Source organism: Equus quagga, chromosome 10, assembly GCF_021613505.1.
Source record: "Equus quagga isolate Etosha38 chromosome 10, UCLA_HA_Equagga_1.0, whole genome shotgun sequence".
Classification (NCBI taxonomy): domain Eukaryota; kingdom Metazoa; phylum Chordata; class Mammalia; order Perissodactyla; family Equidae; genus Equus; species Equus quagga.
Window position 1 is genome coordinate 58,525,742 of NC_060276.1, and position 18,399 is coordinate 58,544,140.

The 18,399-nt window shown below is 37.1% G+C and overlaps 1 protein-coding gene across 5 annotated transcripts in view; it reads left to right on the forward strand.

Annotated features, from left to right (window-relative positions):
• The first annotated feature begins 277 nt into the window (after positions 1–277).
• RPS6KA6 (ribosomal protein S6 kinase A6) overlaps positions 278–18,399 on the forward strand; it is a 176,858-nt gene continuing 158,736 nt past the window's right edge. For 3 of the 5 annotated variants that reach the window (XM_046673320.1, XM_046673325.1, XM_046673326.1), the window contains exons 1-4: positions 278–328; positions 1,318–1,504; positions 9,274–9,339; positions 11,606–11,785. The gene's annotated coding sequence lies outside the window, so the exon portion shown is untranslated. The remainder of the gene's footprint in view (positions 329–1,317; positions 1,505–9,273; positions 9,340–11,605; positions 11,786–18,399) is intronic. The other 2 variants (XM_046673321.1, XM_046673324.1) reach the window with 1 other exon arrangement.

Below are 18,399 nucleotides of genomic sequence, written 5' to 3' on the forward strand. Positions count from 1 at the left end.
AGAATTGTCTGTGGGAATTGGGGAACCCAGGTACAGGGTCTGGACATCAGGCATGAGACAGTAGCTTCTTGATTTCGAGGCCAACCCCTGCCCTCAGTTAGGAAGCAGACAACACTGATGTAATGTCTATACAGATAGGGTTAAATGAGACATGGCCAAAAACTTGAGAGTTCTGATTTATGATTGGTGGGGCAGAAATTCCTGGAGTTCTGCCACTCCCAGGAGTGTATAAATGGGTAGCACTGAATTAGAATCTTCACAGGTGGTAGAGAGAAGACAGACACCCAAAACGGCCAGTACAGGCTCAGTAGCAGAGGGAAGCAATCAGGTAAGATTTCTGATTGCTATGGATATGGACTAGCCTGAGCCTTTCATTGAATGTATGTGTGTGTATGTGAGTGTGTGTGTGTGTGTGTATTCTGGGCACTGAGAGCTTAACTCAAATCACAGATCACAGATTTCTCCCCTGGAACTGTATATTGCTCCAGCTTTCTTTCTCCCCTGCCTCACACCTACCACATGGGTAAGTTGTGCCTGAAGAGTTGTTGGTGTTTATAGAAGGCTGGAGTCTTTTCCTGAGGAAGACTGGACCTCTGTAGGTAACACTAGAGCTGATGAACTACATTTAGCTGGCCTCATTAAGGATGGTGCTGGCAAGAGAAGGGAGGGTGAAATCTCCTCCTCCCAGCCCAAGTAGGACTTGGAGGGACTAACCAGGGAGTTTGGAATCCTGTGCCAAAGCTGAGGAGGCCTTGAGGGATACCAGAAGGGTTGACATGAAATCTATTTGGATAATTCCTCACACTTGAACAATGCTTTTTGCTTTGCAAAGTGCTTCCACATCTGTGATTTCATTGGGTTCTTCTAGCACCTCTGTGAGAGGTGGTTAGATTCAATGTTAGAGGTGCAGGAACTTGTTCAATGACACAAAGCGAATCAGTGGAACTAAAAAATCAGGGCCCCTGCTTCCTTTTCCTGTGCCCTCCCACTGGAGTGGGCTGGCTGCTTCTAGATGCATGTAAAGGGCCATCTTCTACACACTACATGAGTAGTTTTTCAAGAGTGTTCTTAGAACAGGCATGGGAATCCCAGAGTGAAGGACTAACTTGTCGTTGGTTTTTCCTGGGGACTGGGACAGCTTTCTTTCAGTAGACTTGAAGAGCTTTCCAGAATTCAACTTTGCTTTCTTTAGTAGCCATTCTCTCCCCTCTTTTTTAACAGATAGTTGCTACTCATTGCTTTCTCAAGTAAGAAAATGTCCATTCCTGCTATTCAAGCTAATAACCTCGCCAAACTCATTGATTTTTCTTCCTGCAGAACACTGGAAATAAATAGGTGGGTCTTACACTCTTGTGAGGACCACTAGGCTGTCTTCTGATCACATCTAGCCACTTGAAGTGTGGTCACTGTTTCTAAAGAAGGACACCAGTATTGTCATTCAGAAACAAAGAGCCTCAGAGATTGAGCAGATAATCTCTCTTTGAATCCTGTTCTGGTTGTTAAGGTGAGTTGAAAAATGGGCATTTTTTTCTCCCCAAGTCAGCGGGCAGAGATGTTCCTAGAATGTGACAAATGTGGCTCATCTCCCTGGGGCTGTAACTTTGAGGTACCCCTGCTGGTAGATAGAAAGTGAGGATGGCATTTCATGAACCGGTGCTAAAAGACCTGAAGTATATATATGCAAACATGTAAACATTTCATTCCTCCTCTGCAGCCACCCCCACCTGCTGCTCCAAGGTACAGCAGCCAGGGGTGGCTTTGTCCCTCCTCTCTTTTATGCATGTGCCCTCAGACTGACATCTAAGTGACTACTCTTCCATTCCCAGATTCCTTGTTATTCTCTGTAACCCAAATGTTGAGAAAGGAAAAACAAGGTGTGATTTCTCTAGGGCTTTTCATGTCCTAGAGATGACCCTACTTTTAGGCAAGTCATTGAGCTCAGACATACCTGGACAGACTACCTACTCACTCTTCTTCTCACTTTATAATTGTGATATGGTTCTTCTGTCTACCCACAACTACAGGAATTGCTCACCTCCTCCCTAGAATCAAGCAACTCCCTGGGTATAGAAGTCAATTTGGTGGCTGCCCTAACTTTGAATTCCTCTAGTTCCTGAGATATGTCACTATTGTTTAAAACTAAATGAAAGCATACAATAATAATATCTGAAAGAATAAGGGACAATTCCAAAAGCGCATTATGCAGATAATCAGATAGTGACTTATACTTTGGAGGAATCTGATTTGTATTACCCCAAATGGGTCTCACGTTACTAAAACACTGAGCGCTATTGATTGATGATTTAGATATTTGTCTTATCCAAATAAGAATAAATCGATCTTTATTTCACAGACCTGAAAACTTTTTAAAATTGTTACTTGGTGCACAATCCCCTTCCCCAACTCCTAACCCTCCCATCTCTTCCTTAAGGACAGTTTTCTCTCTTCAGTTACATACAATTTGTCAATGTCCTTCTCCAAATGTGCCCCCCTTAAAATATTTACACACTGCATATGGTATGATCCAGTCAGAGAACGGTGTAACAGCTTGATCTGGACACTGTCCTGTTTTAAATGACATTAACTTTGTTTTAAATTGCATTAGATTTGTCTGTTGGTGGTGCTGTTTTCTGTTTTTGGATTTTGTTTTTCAGCAGCCGCCTTTCACTGCTGGCTTTATTTTGCTTATCATCAACAAAAATAACTAAAGGTGGCCATGTTATGCATATTGTTCTTAACTTGTATAACTTGTATAGTTAATTTTATAAACTAAATTAAGATATTTTGCATTACTTACTTCTTACATTTCATGTGGTTAGATTTTACCCATCCTTTCAGATTGGCATCAGACTGATGTGCTCTGCCTTCCAGTTTTGTCGACTTCCAATTTAAAAAGCATTCCCTTTCTATTTTCATTTGAGACCCTGATAACAATATGAATAAAATAGAAGAGCCTTATAATTTTCTACTGTTGTCAACAACGAATTAGTTAATACATTTGGTGGAACGGTTGGTTGCCTAACTATAAATCCTTCTATTACCTCAGGCCACATTTTGTCTGTTCTAACAACAGGGAGATAATATTATGTTCAATTCACATATGCTAGCTATAAGGCATTCATCTGATCTTTCAGGCTATTCACACTATCAAAAAAGGAAATGAGGCTAGTTTGGTCTGACTTATTCTTCATGAAGCCATGCTAGCTTATTGAAGATGAAATGGTCTCTGTCTTGCCAGTTCAAATTATCTGGATTTAACAAAGAGAAATTACATGCCCTCAGACTTCAGAGCATTTGTACTGTCCTGACCAACCCCAGAAGTGGAACTCAAATTCCAGTTGACAGAGCTAATGCTTCAGAAGCAGCCATTTTTAACACAAAACTGACCCAAAAGTCAGTATGATAGACTGAAGTAAAAGCTAGAAAATTGAGAGACTATAACCTTTGTCTGTTACGAAAAAAAAGGAGATGAGCAAGAGAAATATTAGTCTGTCACTTTTTCTATCCATATTAAGCACTCTTGTTTCTTTCTTCTCTGCAGTTTGGGTTAGAGACCAGGCGGAAGTTTAAAGAATATGTACTGATAGGAAGACTGAAGAAGCCTTACAAAGCAAAAAGAAGCAAAAGAATTTAAGGGAGCTGTGGTCTAGTAAAAAGAAATTAACTTGAGCTCAAAACTTGTACGAAATTTGAGCTCTAGCACATTTTAGCTAAGTGACCTTGGGCAAGTCAATTAATTCTTTTGTTCCCTGGTTTCTGGGGTTTGCATTTTTTTTCCAAGATGGATGGTACCTCATGAAGCTGTTGTCACGGCTAAATTCCTTTCTTCGCACAATATAAAAGCAAAGAGAAACTGTTCCCAATCGGGACTCACTTTCCTGCTGTTCTATTTTTGGAGACTGTCTTTTTTTGGAAGTTTTAGCTTGCTGTTTGTAAAGTTTCATTGGCAAGACGCACGTGTGAAACTGATCAAGTGTATAGGAATCTCCCTGCCTTTTGTATTGACGCCAAAGCTTGAAAGATAGAGAGCGTTATTAATGATGAGTATTTTACTATTTTTTTCCTTAGAAATGCAAAGTATGTTTTTTTCCTGTAACCTGAATTCCTTATCACTAACTTGGGTTACACAAATCAATATTCTATTTTCAGTTTTGCAAATTGGAAAAACAATGTGTAGCTGAATTGTTTAGATAAATGGTCTCCAACATGGACTGTGCAAAATATGCTATTGGGGTGTGGAAAGACAAACAGTATAACTATTTAGTTACTTTTCACTCATTCTCTTATGTTTTCTACTTTTTATGTAAGTTTTATAATATATATATATATATATAATTAGATTGATACATTAATATAATTGGCCTGCAAATTTTGGGGGCACGTACCCAAAATGTACCGATAAAGTACACAAAGTTTAGAGATCACTGGTTTGGAGGATGATAGAAACAAGATCAGAGAACTTTTGCTGGAAATTCATCATGTCTGAAATCAAATGCTTCCATTTCCCCTATAAATCTGCTCTTTCTCTTGACCTACATTTTTCTGTCAATGTTACAATCATCCAAGTCGTTCAAACTTGGAACTTGGGAGTCATTCTTTGCCTTCTCTCATCCATCACATAAAATTAGTTGCCAAGTCTATAATTTCTGAAACATCTCTTATATCTGCCTCTTCCTTTCTAACTCTACTGCTACAACACTAACTCGTGCTTTAGTTTTTTTTTTTTACATGGGTTACTGCAATATTGTAACAGCTTCCTAACTACCTCCTTTCTCCTGACACAATTTAACTTACAATTTTTTTGTATGTATGAATGTCTTATCCCTACTATTTAGAGTTTCGGCTACTTAGAGGCAAGCAGGCATTGTCAGTGTTTTTTATCTCTTCCTCTATGGTGCCTTGCATATGGTAGGCACTCAAATGTTTCTAAGTGGACAAAATTAGATTGGGATTTGTTTTCCTGTCTGGAACAGAGAGTTAGGGTTCAGGCTTTGGGGCTTGGAGTTCACATAATTCTTTCCAATTTATACAATCAGGTAAAGTTAGAGTTAATCTGGTAGTCTGAAAAAGCAGTGTTTCCTAAATCCGTATTCAGTATTCTTGTTAGCTACTCTGCAGATGTCACTTTACCTGAGAAAAGTATTTCATGAAGAAAATAAGTATATTGTTGATGAAACGCCACTTCTCTTTCCTAAAATATGCTCACAGGGAGAATTCTCTCTCATTCTTTCTCCTTATCTTTGGAGTCAAAGTTGAATTCTGGGCTATACTTTATTGCCAACTTCCTATGATTACCTGGGTGAATTGTTATAAATTGTATAAGCTTCTATGTTTATAGAAATAATCAGGCCTACTTCCCTCCTCCCTTTCCTCACCTTCCTCCAGCTACCTCATAGAGATGGGAGAAATGTGATCCTACATCCGATATGACTTAAGATTATTAGAAGAAAAACTCATTATAAATTCAGAGCAATGTGATAAAGTTGCCTCTTGGGAAAAAAGGGAATGAAAATAAGATCAAACTGGCTCATCCCTATGTAATTATGGAATTGTGTTGTTAGCTTGTTCAAAGACCTTCATAAATGGTGTATATCAAGTAGTCTTGATGCAAAGGACTTACTGAATTAATAGCTAGCAATGCTTATATTCTTTCCTATGTATGTTACAAATACGCTTGTTGAATTTTGGCCTTCGTCTTTCCACCTATCCAGCCACCAACTCTAGCATTTCCCTTTGAGTTTCCCATGACAATTCCAATAAGTTTCTGTTTGGTATTTAGAATATAAACCATGTAGTTACTATAAATCTCTCTTTTTTTCATTTTAAGCACCAATTCACTAACATAAAATTTATTTAACATATTAAATATATACATCATTCATTTCTAGCTGTGCATTTCAAGCTCCAAGACTTCTTCCTTTTGTTTTTATCAGATTGTTTTAACACCAAAGAAACTCAGCACTCAATGATGATACTGGCATCAGTGACTTATCCTTGCTTCAGACTGATTATAGCCAACTCCTTTAGGTCCGCATGACAAACACGCTGCTGACGTCACCATTGATTGCTCTGTTTCTCCCATGCCAAAGCAATCTGTTAAATCAGTGCAAAATTGATTTTTGTAACTTGAAGCTACAAGGATACAATTGGTTTCTAAGCTGCCACATCAATCAGATATTTAAAAAATTATTAGTGAGCCTGCGTGTAATTCATGGATGTGCCCACCCATGTGATTAGATGATGTGTTCTCTCTATCTACACACATTTTTTCCTTGAGCGTCACGTAATATGTGCAGAATAAAAAAATTCAGAGAGATGTACCATACCGTATAGGCTACTTCATTTAGGTTACTTATGAATCATCTCAGAGCAGTTACTGTAGCAAATTTCTAAGCAATACTCGACTGTTGAAGAAGGTATGCTCTTTCAGTTATTTCAAGTTGATAAAATCCCAGAGACATTTTCTTGAGCAGGTTCTAATTTGGTAAATTAAATTTTGTTGTAAATCTACTGCTTTCAGTAGTTCCAGTTGAATAAGGTATTATTCTCTGGAGTAATTAGGGCCTCGACAATTATTGCCATTCCACACTTCCTATAGAAGTTTATTATAACGGGTTGCCTGAGCTTTAACTCTGTCAAATGTACTCCAGAATTAGCTTTGTTACAAAGATGTACGAACAAATTTCTACAAGTGTCATGTTTGTCAAGAGGTTTTAGGCTCTGGAGAGTACAAATAACTTCATAGTATTGAGGAGAATGGGATTTTGGTTTCTTTTCAGTACTGAGATTTTATGAAACTGTCATGCATGTTGCAAATAGAAATTTATTGCTTTGTAGGGATATTCCGTGTGTGTATAAAGAGAGAATTGGAAAGATTTATATGATGGCAAACAAACGAAAAATTTCAGACAACTAGAGAGTGAAGTTAATTTATTCAGAAGTTTGAATCTCAAAACCTTATGAGAGCAGACCTAGCTTGTGTGGCTGGTTTCGGAAAACACTAAACTAAAAGAACTAATGAAAGGCAAGTAAGTAAGTTGGTCCTGATTGATATTCTATCCTCCTGGCTTCCTAGTGATTTCTGCATGGGTTCTTAATGGAAGAGACCTTTTTATAAGGGTCCAATACTACATGTTATTTTAAGATCAGCTATACTCATTGACCGTACGGTCACAAGGAGAGGGAATGCTTTAGTTCTGCCCCTCTACCTATTGTTCATGCTCAAGGAGGAGTCTCTTCTCTCATCCGTAGTCTAAGAATTAATTTTATAAAACTAATGAATTATCAGTTAGGAATTAATTTTATAAAAATGACATATTACATGTAAGGTATTTTCATATAAGCTATAGCTATAATTCATCCCCAGTACAATCCCTATTTCACAGTTGAAAGAAGTAAAGGTTACATATTTCAGGTCACTCATTCAGGGTCACAAATTAATAAAAGGCAGAATTAGTATAGGATCCCTGGGTCCCCTTGAATTAGTAATAATGAGAATGGAAAAATTTACCTCTACCTGGACCCAAAAACAAGAACTCAAGGAGAAGCCATCGTGTAAGTGATGCTCTTCGTTTGTTGCTAATCTGGTTATGGAAATTCTTCATAACATGAACTCAGTTGCCCAATCTTCTTACAGTGATTTGCTTTTGGACTAGAAATATCCTGATAACTTGAAATAGCATCTATAAATGCCACCTTGCAGATTGTCACTGGGACGTGATCTATAACCAGGGTTTATCAACCCTCTCTAGTTACCGAGCTGATGCCTGGAAATTTCTCTCCATTTGCCAAAGCTACATTGTTAATTATTTGTTTTATATAAGTTTTAAAAATGTATCTATTGAGAGCCAACTGTGGAACAGCAGAGTGAGAGGCACTTGGAATCTGAAGGTCAGTTTTCATGTTCTCGCTCTCGCTTTCTTGCTGTGACCTTGGACAAGCTACCTGCCTAGGGGAAACCAATCTTAAATGGGTGGTTGTGATAATTAACAGAGTTGATGTTCGCAAAAGACTTTGTAAACTGTGAAAATACTATATAAAGTTTAGATAGTAAGCTTAATAGCTACATCTAAATATTTCACTATCTTAGAGGGTTTGCTTAATGGCCAAATTCTGTCTCTTGTCCAAACTTCATTGGTTTGTTGCTACGGTTCCTTCTCAATGCATCTTATGGTGATGATCAAAAGCAGCCATAGAATTCTTTTATCAGCTTTGTTTGAGAGCTAATTGCTGGTGAATCAAATGTGGTGAGGTATTGCCTCTTGTTTTAAACCAACCTATTGTTTCTCATATCTCAGTCTCTCTTAATTTTCTGGTGAATCTTGGGACCTTTACTCTTATTTTGACCAAATATAATTTAAGGATTGCCATATATATTTCTAAGTTAAATGTGTGCCTCAATTACTCTATGTTTTGAAAACAAAATGACATCTTTTAGTTTTTCTAAAGGACATATAGTGTTTTATTTTTTATGAATTTCCAAAGAATTTGATCTGAGTGTTGTTTTTAATGACCATCACTATCCTAAATCACCAAAACCTTCAGTTTCACTAAGCAAGCTATCTGTTTTTAGCCTTAAGATAATTCAATGTAACTTTCCATTTAAAACCTTGGCTAAACCAATGTAACAGTGAAATTCAGTTTTCAAGGCTGATTTTACTATTAGGGTGTTATAGTATAATCAAGGAACAAATGAACTATCTCCTACTCTTCATTTTAGTGGTATAAAGCCAGTCAATTTTCCCAACACTCTTATATAGATTATAATCATACTGGCTCTAAAAGGTTTATGTCAAGTGTGACAATTTGGGGGCAATTTAAATTTTCAATCTTAATTATTCCTCTTCTCTGTCTTCATGTGAAAAGCCTATGGTTCAATTACAGCTTTAAGGTGCAACATATGTATTTTGTCACTAGTAATCTGACCATTCTGTCTGTTTTGTCCATTCCTATAACTGGGCAGTTAAGTGTCACCAAAGGAAGCTGAGATTCTTTATAAACCTGTATCACATTTTCAAATGATTACTAGTATCCTTACATCCTAAACTCCATCCTCACCCTTATCAGTTTCCCTCTCAGTAGTCCTTACATTGACATTGTCAAGTAGACATTTGTATACAAGAGCCCTTTTTTTGCTCTCTACCTCAAATCCTAATTTCTTCACTCTATCATTTTTACAGTCTCTTCTATCTATCGAATAAGTGTCTTTCCTTTATGTACAGTGCTAACCCCTATACCCACGTCCTTAATTCTACTCTTATTCTGCCGTTACAGGAATTTTGGTTCATCTATTATCCAGGTCTATAGACAGAACCAACTTTTGGCCCAATAACAAATAAAGTAAGCAAACTTTTCTTCCTCTTTATTTTAGTATCTTCTCCTGCTGCAGTCTTGCCCTAGGAGTCCTCTCCATCACTCTCTTAACTAGTGATCATAGAATATTTGCGAATATAGCTGATAAAGTAGTGTGGTGTTAATTACTAATAATTACAAAAAGATCGGCCCTTGACCTTCTTTGGGAATAATTACACTTTAATTTGGGATGAAGGAAGTGCTGAAATCTACCAGCTTTGAAACTGTTAAATTAATGAATCCCTAAGGATGGAATTTTAACCATTAGTTAAGAAGATAGTTGGGGACATATGCCTTTCCCAATGTCTCTTAAATCACACCAGATAGGTAAGTGCCTATTTTAGCTACGTTAACATCAGCCTTGTTCACCATTTAAAATGTTATTCTTGACACAGTCTGAGACGATATTCTCTATAATTATTTGGTAGATGGTAAATGTCCACATAGTGAAATTTAAAGCAGTGTTGTCTAGTGCTGGTTTTACAATATTAACAAGAAATATTTTGCAATAGCTGTGGGTATTGGCATGAGCATCTTGTGTTAAAAATTATGCAGCAGTTCAGAGCCCAGTACTTTCAGATGGCTAATGAGTTTGGATAGCAAACTTTTGTTCAGATAGTCTAGTGAGTAACATCTGAATAATTATCTGTTAAATAATTTCCCATTTTGTTTAAAGCATGTTGCTTCAGTACCATGATATTTTTTTGTTTCCCAAATGCTTGCTTAAAATTCCAAAATCTTATAATCGAGTGCCCATCCTCCTAATATTCAACTTGGAGCAGTTGGAATCAGGATAGCTTTTATTTTGGTTTTTCTGGAAATCCTTATTGGGCCAACCGTGTGAATACTTTTTTAAACAGGTGACTTGTCTTCCCCTTCTGCCCACCTCAGCTCCTGCTTTTTGATACTGGATCTCGTGTAAAATCCCAATTTTCATTAAAAAAATTAGTCTAGGTTATTCATTAACATTTCTTGTATACACTGCTGTGACGTCGATAATCTCTACTATTATGAGACAGTTATCTATTTGTGGCCTTTAGGCTAGGCTGTTCATTCCTCTTTACCAGCATAAAGTTTAAATAAATACTTAAACAAGGAATAAGTAGAGTTTAAAATAAATCCACTGTGCTTTCCTTGAAATGCTTTTAATACTTGACAAAATCAATGATATGCAACTTTTGGAGGAGAGCATCACTGGAATTCTGTCCAGTTGAGCTTCAGTAACTTTAAATAGTTTCATGATAACATTAAGGTGGTTTTCTATTATGTCAAACATTTATAGATTCCTTCATTCACAGGCATCACTTGCTCTTTCTTTGTCTTCTTTCATTATTGCAAGCAATAGCTTCATCTTCTGATTCATTAGCTTAAGGGGCTCCTTCCTTTACTGTTTGATTAAGTCCCCATTCTTCTGCAACCTCCCGTTTAATGGCATTGATTTTTAGCTGTAGTTAGCATGTTTTCTTCCACGATAGCCTGCTGCCAATCTGCAACATTTTATTCATTTTACCTACTTTCCTTTTCTGAATGAGGATGCAAAGAAGGGGAGTGAGGAGAGCTGTGGGGATCCATTGTTGGCCTATGCTTTGTTTTTCCAAAAGTTTCCAGTCGAGTGACTTAAACAGAATAGCATAATTCCATTCCTCTTGCCTATTTAAGGCGAGTCCTGGGAAATGTGACTGGGTGATTGGTTGACTTGTATTTCAACCAGTCACCCACTATTTCCCAAACTTCTCTGAGACTATTGTCTTGGTGGCTCTTGAAATCTTTTGTGTGCCTAATCACTAGGTATTAACAGTCATTCCACTGTCCACAATTTGAGACTGACCTTTGGCGAAAGCAACAACTTCACTTTTGCTTTGCTTCTTCTTATTTTTATTTTTATTTATTTATTCTTTTGGTGAAGAAGATTGTCCCTGAGCTAACATCTGTGCCAGTCTTCTTCTATTTTATATGTGGGATGCCACCACAGCATGGCTTGATGCGTGGTGTGTAGGTCGGCACCTGGGACCCAAACCAGCAAACCCCAGCCCACCAAAGTGGAGCATGCAAACTTAACCACTATGCCACTGGGCCGGCCCCACCTTTTCTTATTTTGGTCACAGTAATCAAGACCTCCACAAATGAGACTTCAATATATTAATTTTATTTTCTCTCTTTTGGGATTGTCAAATCATCTTAAAAGGAATATAATGGCAACCATCTCTTGATGAGGAGTCACTTGTATTTAACTAAAGTTTTGTGATTACTACAGGCATGCAGGGGAGTATGAGTTGCTAAGTTAAGGGAGTAGTTACCCCTGAACCAGATTTTTGCATGCAACCTCCCTCCACTGGGCCTCTCTGTAAGCCTTAGAGAGGAGCATGTGATTGGGGAAGCTGACCTACATGTCAACCTTTCAACACTTCATCTACATGGCTTGGAGACCACCCAGGTAAGACTTTGAGATCTACTGTAGATCATTATCTAGTTGCTGGGGACAGCTGACCAAGGCTGTTTGGACTATAAGATGTCATATTTTGACAGAATTGTTATTATTAGTATTATTAATGACTAAGAATCCCACTAAGAAAGGAAAAGCAGAATGAAAAAGTCATAGGGGAATAAAAAAGGGCATACTACTCATTCTGATTGATGATGAGAGAAGGAAGGTATGTCCCCCTATAAATGATGACTAAGATAATATCTCCAAAAAACTTTTATCATTCACTTCCTAACCTGGGGCTCAACCAAAACTTATCTTGAAAAAAATATTAAGAAGTTCTTTAAAAGATTATCTTTGCTTTCGTTTGCCTAGATTGAGTGTGTCAGCAAAGGAGTCATGAAACTCGTGAGTGGTAAACCATCAAAGCTTTAAATTACAGATCATAAAATGGATTAAAATGATAAGAGGGTTTCAAAAGTGGGAAGAAAAAACTTGAGATAGGGATTGTTGCAGAAAATGTAAAAATAAATAATAAGGATTTCAAGAACAAAGAAGAGAATGATGGTCTATAGGGGAAATAGAGATAGAGATTTATTGCCAGAGGAGTTAGAGATGTCTAAAAAAATTATACAGACACACACACACACACACACATATTTATTACCAAAAATAGAGGGAAGGAAATAAAATATTGATGTTTCCTCCCTACCTACCCCTCCTCCCCAAAATAATTTTTTTTCTTGAAGAAAGGAGGAGAAAATATGTTTATTCAAAAAGAGAAAAAAAGGAAATGAAGTATCTCCATGAAAGCTGTCAGAATTCGGGGACTATAGACTAGATTGTAAAGGGAATTTGCAATCACTTCTTTGAATGAGAATACATTAAAATTGAAAATCGAGCAAGGAAGGGAGATATTAAAACTAAAGGACAGAGGATGAGGTGAGTGGAAAACAATGGTAGCTGGCATATCATGTGGCAACACCATTTGGGGGGAGAGTGAGCAGGGGGAGAAGAATTAACAGCTTCAAAGTTATTGTTAGATGAGATGGATTTTTGAGACATCTGAAATTTTGGGGCTCAACCCAAAACTTTATACTACTAAAAAGCTGATTAAAATTAACTACCTCTGAGGTTTTGAGCTCTTGGTTTGGGCTCACAAAAGAAGTAAATTCTCAATTGGAGTCTTATTTAGCAGCAATCTACCCACCCCCACAGTATTCACTTAGCAGAGCAGAGGAAGCACTGAACGTGGATTGAGTAGCTCAAGTTTTCTAATGATTCAACCCAATGCTAATGAAAATGTGTTTCTTTTTATGACTGCCTTAAGTGATGAATAATGAACTGCCTTATCTACCTCTCTCTATAGCTTCATATCTGGTTATAGTAAACTGTGCTTTTAGAAACATTCAGAAATGAGGGATTCTGTTTTGTGGACTGCTTTATCCTCAGGTCCTTTTATTATTGCTGCTTCACAAATATAAGTCGTTTGATTTTTCCCACAGCTCTAGAGGGTAGACTTTGTAATTCGAGAAGACAAAGCTAGAGGGGCAAAATGGCAGTGTGAGGATTCAGTTTGGAGCTTGTGATTCCCTTTGAAAATTGACACTTTTGTCAACAAGTATTTATTGAATACATAAGGCAGATTGAACTTTTTAAAAAGTGTGTAATTAAGATGTGGAACACTTTCTTCTTTTGCCAGTTTATAGAGTTTGAAGTAGCAGGTACAGTGCAGTTAAGAGATTTTTTTTATTACTCTTTTTTTCTATTTCTCAAGTAGAAGAAAGGAGGGAGGCGGTAGTAGCTGTGAGTGAACCAAGTGTCTCTATTTTTAACCTAGTATTTCTTCTGGTGCCTCTCTGCTTCTCACTTCAGAGTCCACCCTTTAAGTCAGCCCAGGGACTACAGTCATGGAAACAATAAATAAAATCTACAAACCAATTAAACATTATATGTATCCTCCAAACAACTGTTCCTTCTAAAACCACAGCAGTTTCTCCTAGGCTGGATACTCAAAGCCTCCCACTGAAAGGAAAGCCTGAATCTCATCCATTATCGAAATAAAGAAACACTTGGAATACATATTTGTGTATGCACTGAGCTTATTGAGATTAAAGTTTGAGCCAGGCAATTTGCATGTTTTGTAAAGTATTTGTCAAATCAGAGCTTGAACTGGATTCCTAATGTTGATCGCAAATCTAAGAGATTTTACTAATTGTGGGAAGATTTCTTAAAGGTAGACAATAGCATTTGCCTTCATAGCCATAATCTTCCCCAGGAATGTTGAATAGGTTATTAATTTTAAAGAATATTTGGATTTAAATTGGTACATGCATCAGTAAATGATTCCATATAGCCTGAGTTCGTATATACCGTTCAGAGGTATAAAACATTATTTGTGTGCATTAGCATTTTCATTTTTACTGCAGCGATACAGTTTCCGTGTGCTAAGAAATGCTGCTGTAAAATAGACTCCAGATCTCAGGTAAAAACCCATGGCTGGCTTTTAAGAAGGTGCTCAATTAAATACAAATGTCAACTAAAAGCCAAAGGAAATATGCTTCATTATCTCCATTTGTTCACACTCTCCCAAGAAAATTGATACCTTCTGCTTCTTCCATGTGATTACTTACTGCAATTTCTGATGCAGTGCTTGGTCAGTAATTAGGCATATGGGCAGGAAGGGTTCTAGTACCTCTAGCTGACTCTGATGACTCTAGAAAAAACAAGTAGCATTGGTTACAGCAGCTGCAAAGAATGACCATTTAGTTTCTGACAATGTGGACTGTGAATGAAAGTGTAGGTGTGAATATGAGGGATAAAAGAGACCTAGAAACAGAAAGGGAGATGGAGAGCTAATAGTGATTCATGGCAAGTATAAAAACAGAGGTAATTTTAAAAGCAATGGATGACAGTCTATAAAATAAGCCCATTTAACTCATCACTAAGGAGAAATTGTGCCTAATGCTACCAAATATTTTTCCTTCAAAAACCCTTTGGATGATTTGTGTGACTTTTCATTGTAGAATTTCTATGATAGGTGTTACACGAACCAGAGCTTAAGCTAGAAAAATCTGAGGTGAGGTAATAAGAAAATAAATTAAAAACTTTTCCAAACTACGATTTGAGTTAATAACATCATGGGTAAAATGGATTTTCTTCACTGGAAATAAACAAAATGAGCTTTCAGAATTGTGTTTATGGGAAATAATTAAACATACTTTAAAGTTTAGTGCTTTCAATTGAGCATATGAGCAGTTTTCAAATGGGTTTAGATTTATCCATGGTATTAACATTTTAAAATGCCATCCCTAGCATATAAGTAAGTAAGTCACAGAGTGTAGACTAATGATTTGATTAGTGTAGTCGTTAACGGATCCCTGCAAGGCCCGGCTAGGCTCTTCCCCCTTTGGCCTTTCCTTGCAATGTACAAGCACTAATTGGGTATTGCCAGGAGTATGGGATTGAAAGGGACACTGAACCCAAGGTGTCCATTTGCCCCTAAGTGCTGGTTTACTTATTCTTTCTGTTTATAAAAAGAGCCTATTGCAGAGGCCTCTTGAGTATATATACATAATTAATAACATAGGCCTCTTTGTCCAGGCACTTAAGCACTTGCCAAACAGGGGGAATCACAATATTAAGGCGGGGAAGAAAGGGAGATGTCCCCAGGCAACGTTTGATAAATAATAGTGGTCCTTTACTTTCACTGATTGTATCTGATAGGCAATGGGATTTGACAGGCAGGAATAAAAAGGAATGTGTATGCTATCAATCTGCTATAGAAGCTCAAGGGATTCTGGTAGGCATCTGCGGAATGACTTAAGGGGTACTAGAGAAGGCCACAAGTCTATCTCTCGAAAGTCTTTCATAGTGCCTGAAAGTGTCACACTTTGGAGTTAAGAAGGTGTGGAAGACTCTTATCAGTCCTAATTTGCTACCTCAGAGCAGAAACTCATTAGGCTTTTATAATCTATTAATATCTTAACATGGGTTATTTTCACAGATCCGTTTCAATCTCCTAGCAAGTCTTTAAGAGGAAAAGCCACACTATAGGTGAGGGTTCTTAGTGATGAATAGAAAGAGAAAGATCCAGAGCATAGATGGCTACTCTAGCTAAACAGGTTTGGGTGGAGAACTTGGGCATTTGAGGGGATAACAGAAAGACAAGGAAGGCCTAGGCATTGTATGGGCAGTGGCTGGAAGAGAAGAAGTAGAGAAAGAAGACATAAGTAGAAGGGCAAAAAAGCTTCTTTCCCACTTTTACAGCTTTGCTGAGCACCCTAGCCTTGTATAATGCACTCTCCTCTGTCTATGGCATCTATTTCTTTCAGAGCCTTTCATGAGCAGAAGATGGCCATGGTAGTAAAAGGAGACATTTAATAACCACAAGCCACCTCTTCTACTTTCCTGGTCTTTTTCTTTTCAGGGTCACAGATAGGGAAGAAAGATATAAAACAGCTTGACTCACAGGAGGCTAGGACATTATCTTTCCCTGTGGACATTGAATATAAAGCTGAAGTGAAAAGTCTTGAGAAAGAGTGGAGTATAACATCAATTAATTGGAAACAATTTTGTCAAAATTTTTGAGTTGGTTAACATACTTCTTTGTGAAGAGCCACATGTGAGTGTGGAGTGACGAGAAACTCTTTTGTCTCTATGGTGTAGGTGGCTATTAAAGTGAGGAAAAAAATATCAACTTCAACCCAGTAAAATAAGACTGTAGGAAATCAATCAGCTTGCAGAAATCTCTTATTGTTAACCTTCAAAATATTGCCTTCACATGGAATCTGGCTATAAAGACGAGTGTCATTGATAAAGAACTAGAAATCGTATACCATGAGTAATTCATTAGTGTTTTTTAACCCCTGAACATCTTTATTTTCAGGCATGAATTAATAGGGAAAAAAAATTGCCTTTGTGTGGTCCTGAATAGAGGGTTGGAAAAAACAAATGCATTCATGACATTTTGTTAAAATCAGGTTCTCATTCTCTAAGCTGAATATCTCTTTTATTACTAAAAGATGGGTCTTTAGTTCATTTGCTGTTTGGAAATAGCATTCTATTTGGTTTAAGATTTAGAAAAGCTGAGGGACTCTCTTGAAAATGGACCCAAATAATCAATAAGGTGGAGAGTAGGCCCTGACACAATTAAGGCTACTCTGTGGGGAGTAGAGAAGGATAAGGAATAATATAATTGCTGTCTGCAAGAAAAGGAAATGCTGGTCACTTGTCTTCTATGACCATGAAATAGTTTGAAGAGGGGAAAAAAAACAGCTAAATATTAAAGCAGGACAGATTATGTTGGGCCAAAAACAAGTTTTTCAGTATTAGGTTAAAAAAAAAATGTCCATGGAAATGAAAACTATGTGAAAAAGTGTGGGGAGTCTCTGAGTTCTTGAGAAGTAATAATCATGGACTTGCAGGAATTTGCTATAATATTCTTCATAACTTTTTCTTATAAAGATATTTTTAAATAATCAAAAAAGAATAATATCATTGTACGAGATTACTCTATTTTTAAAATGTACCTGTATTTCCCAATAATCCTACAATGAACACTATATTTTTTACAATCAGATAAAAAGTGATTAAAAAGTGTTAATGATGAGAGATGAAGGAATTACCTCTATTTATTATAGAGTGGACACCTATATTTTCCTACCAAAACCTCTTTTATATTTTTCTCTAGTTTTTCTTTCTGTCTTCCTTCTTCATTCTGCTAAGAATTTAAATATTTATTTAATAACCAGTTTTAGGTACCAATGTACTGTATTAAGTAAATAGATACAAATATGACTAAAGCACAGCCTCTATCTTCACATTACTTACAGTCTTATGGGAGACACAGAGTAGTGAATGAAGCAATGGGGTAATTAGCACAGCAGAGTTATGAATAGGCTGTTATAGGACTTCAGAGAAGTGAAGTCCTGGAAGAATGTTTAATATCAAATCTGCAAGAGTCAATCTGAGTGAGACATATAGGAAATGTCCTAGGTAAAGAAGAAGAAGCGAGAACATTTTAGGCACAGGAAGCACTGTTTGCAAAAGCACAGAGTTGTGAAAGGGCTGACCATGTCTAGGGAATGGTGAAAAGTTCAGTGAAGAAGGAGAAGTCAAGGTTAACATCTAGATTTCTGGGAAGAATAACAAGGTAGTTAGAGCGGCCATTTACTGAGAATGGAAATAAAAGGAGAGGAGCAGTTCTAGGATTTTGGGTTTGGAGGTGGAGATTCCTAAATTCAGTTTGCGATATTTTGAATTAGAGTAGCTAAGGGAAGTTCAAGTGGAGAAATCAAACAGTTTAGAAGGGAGATCTGGATTGAAGATGAAATTTGTGACATATTAGCATATAGAAATAAGATCACAAGGAGAAGAGAGTGTAAAATGAGAAAAGTCAAGGGCTGACGGGAGAACACTGAGGAATATCAATACATGGGAATTTCGAAGGAAGTAGGTTTCCAAAAAGTACAATGAAAAAGTAGCTACACAGATAAGAGGAAAAGCAGGATCGCGTCTTAGAAATCAAAAGAAGAGGCATTTAAGTAAGAGGGAGATGGCAGTGTAACCATGGGATTTAGCAATAAATTGGCCACTGTTGACTGTGGCAATTCCAATGAATCAGT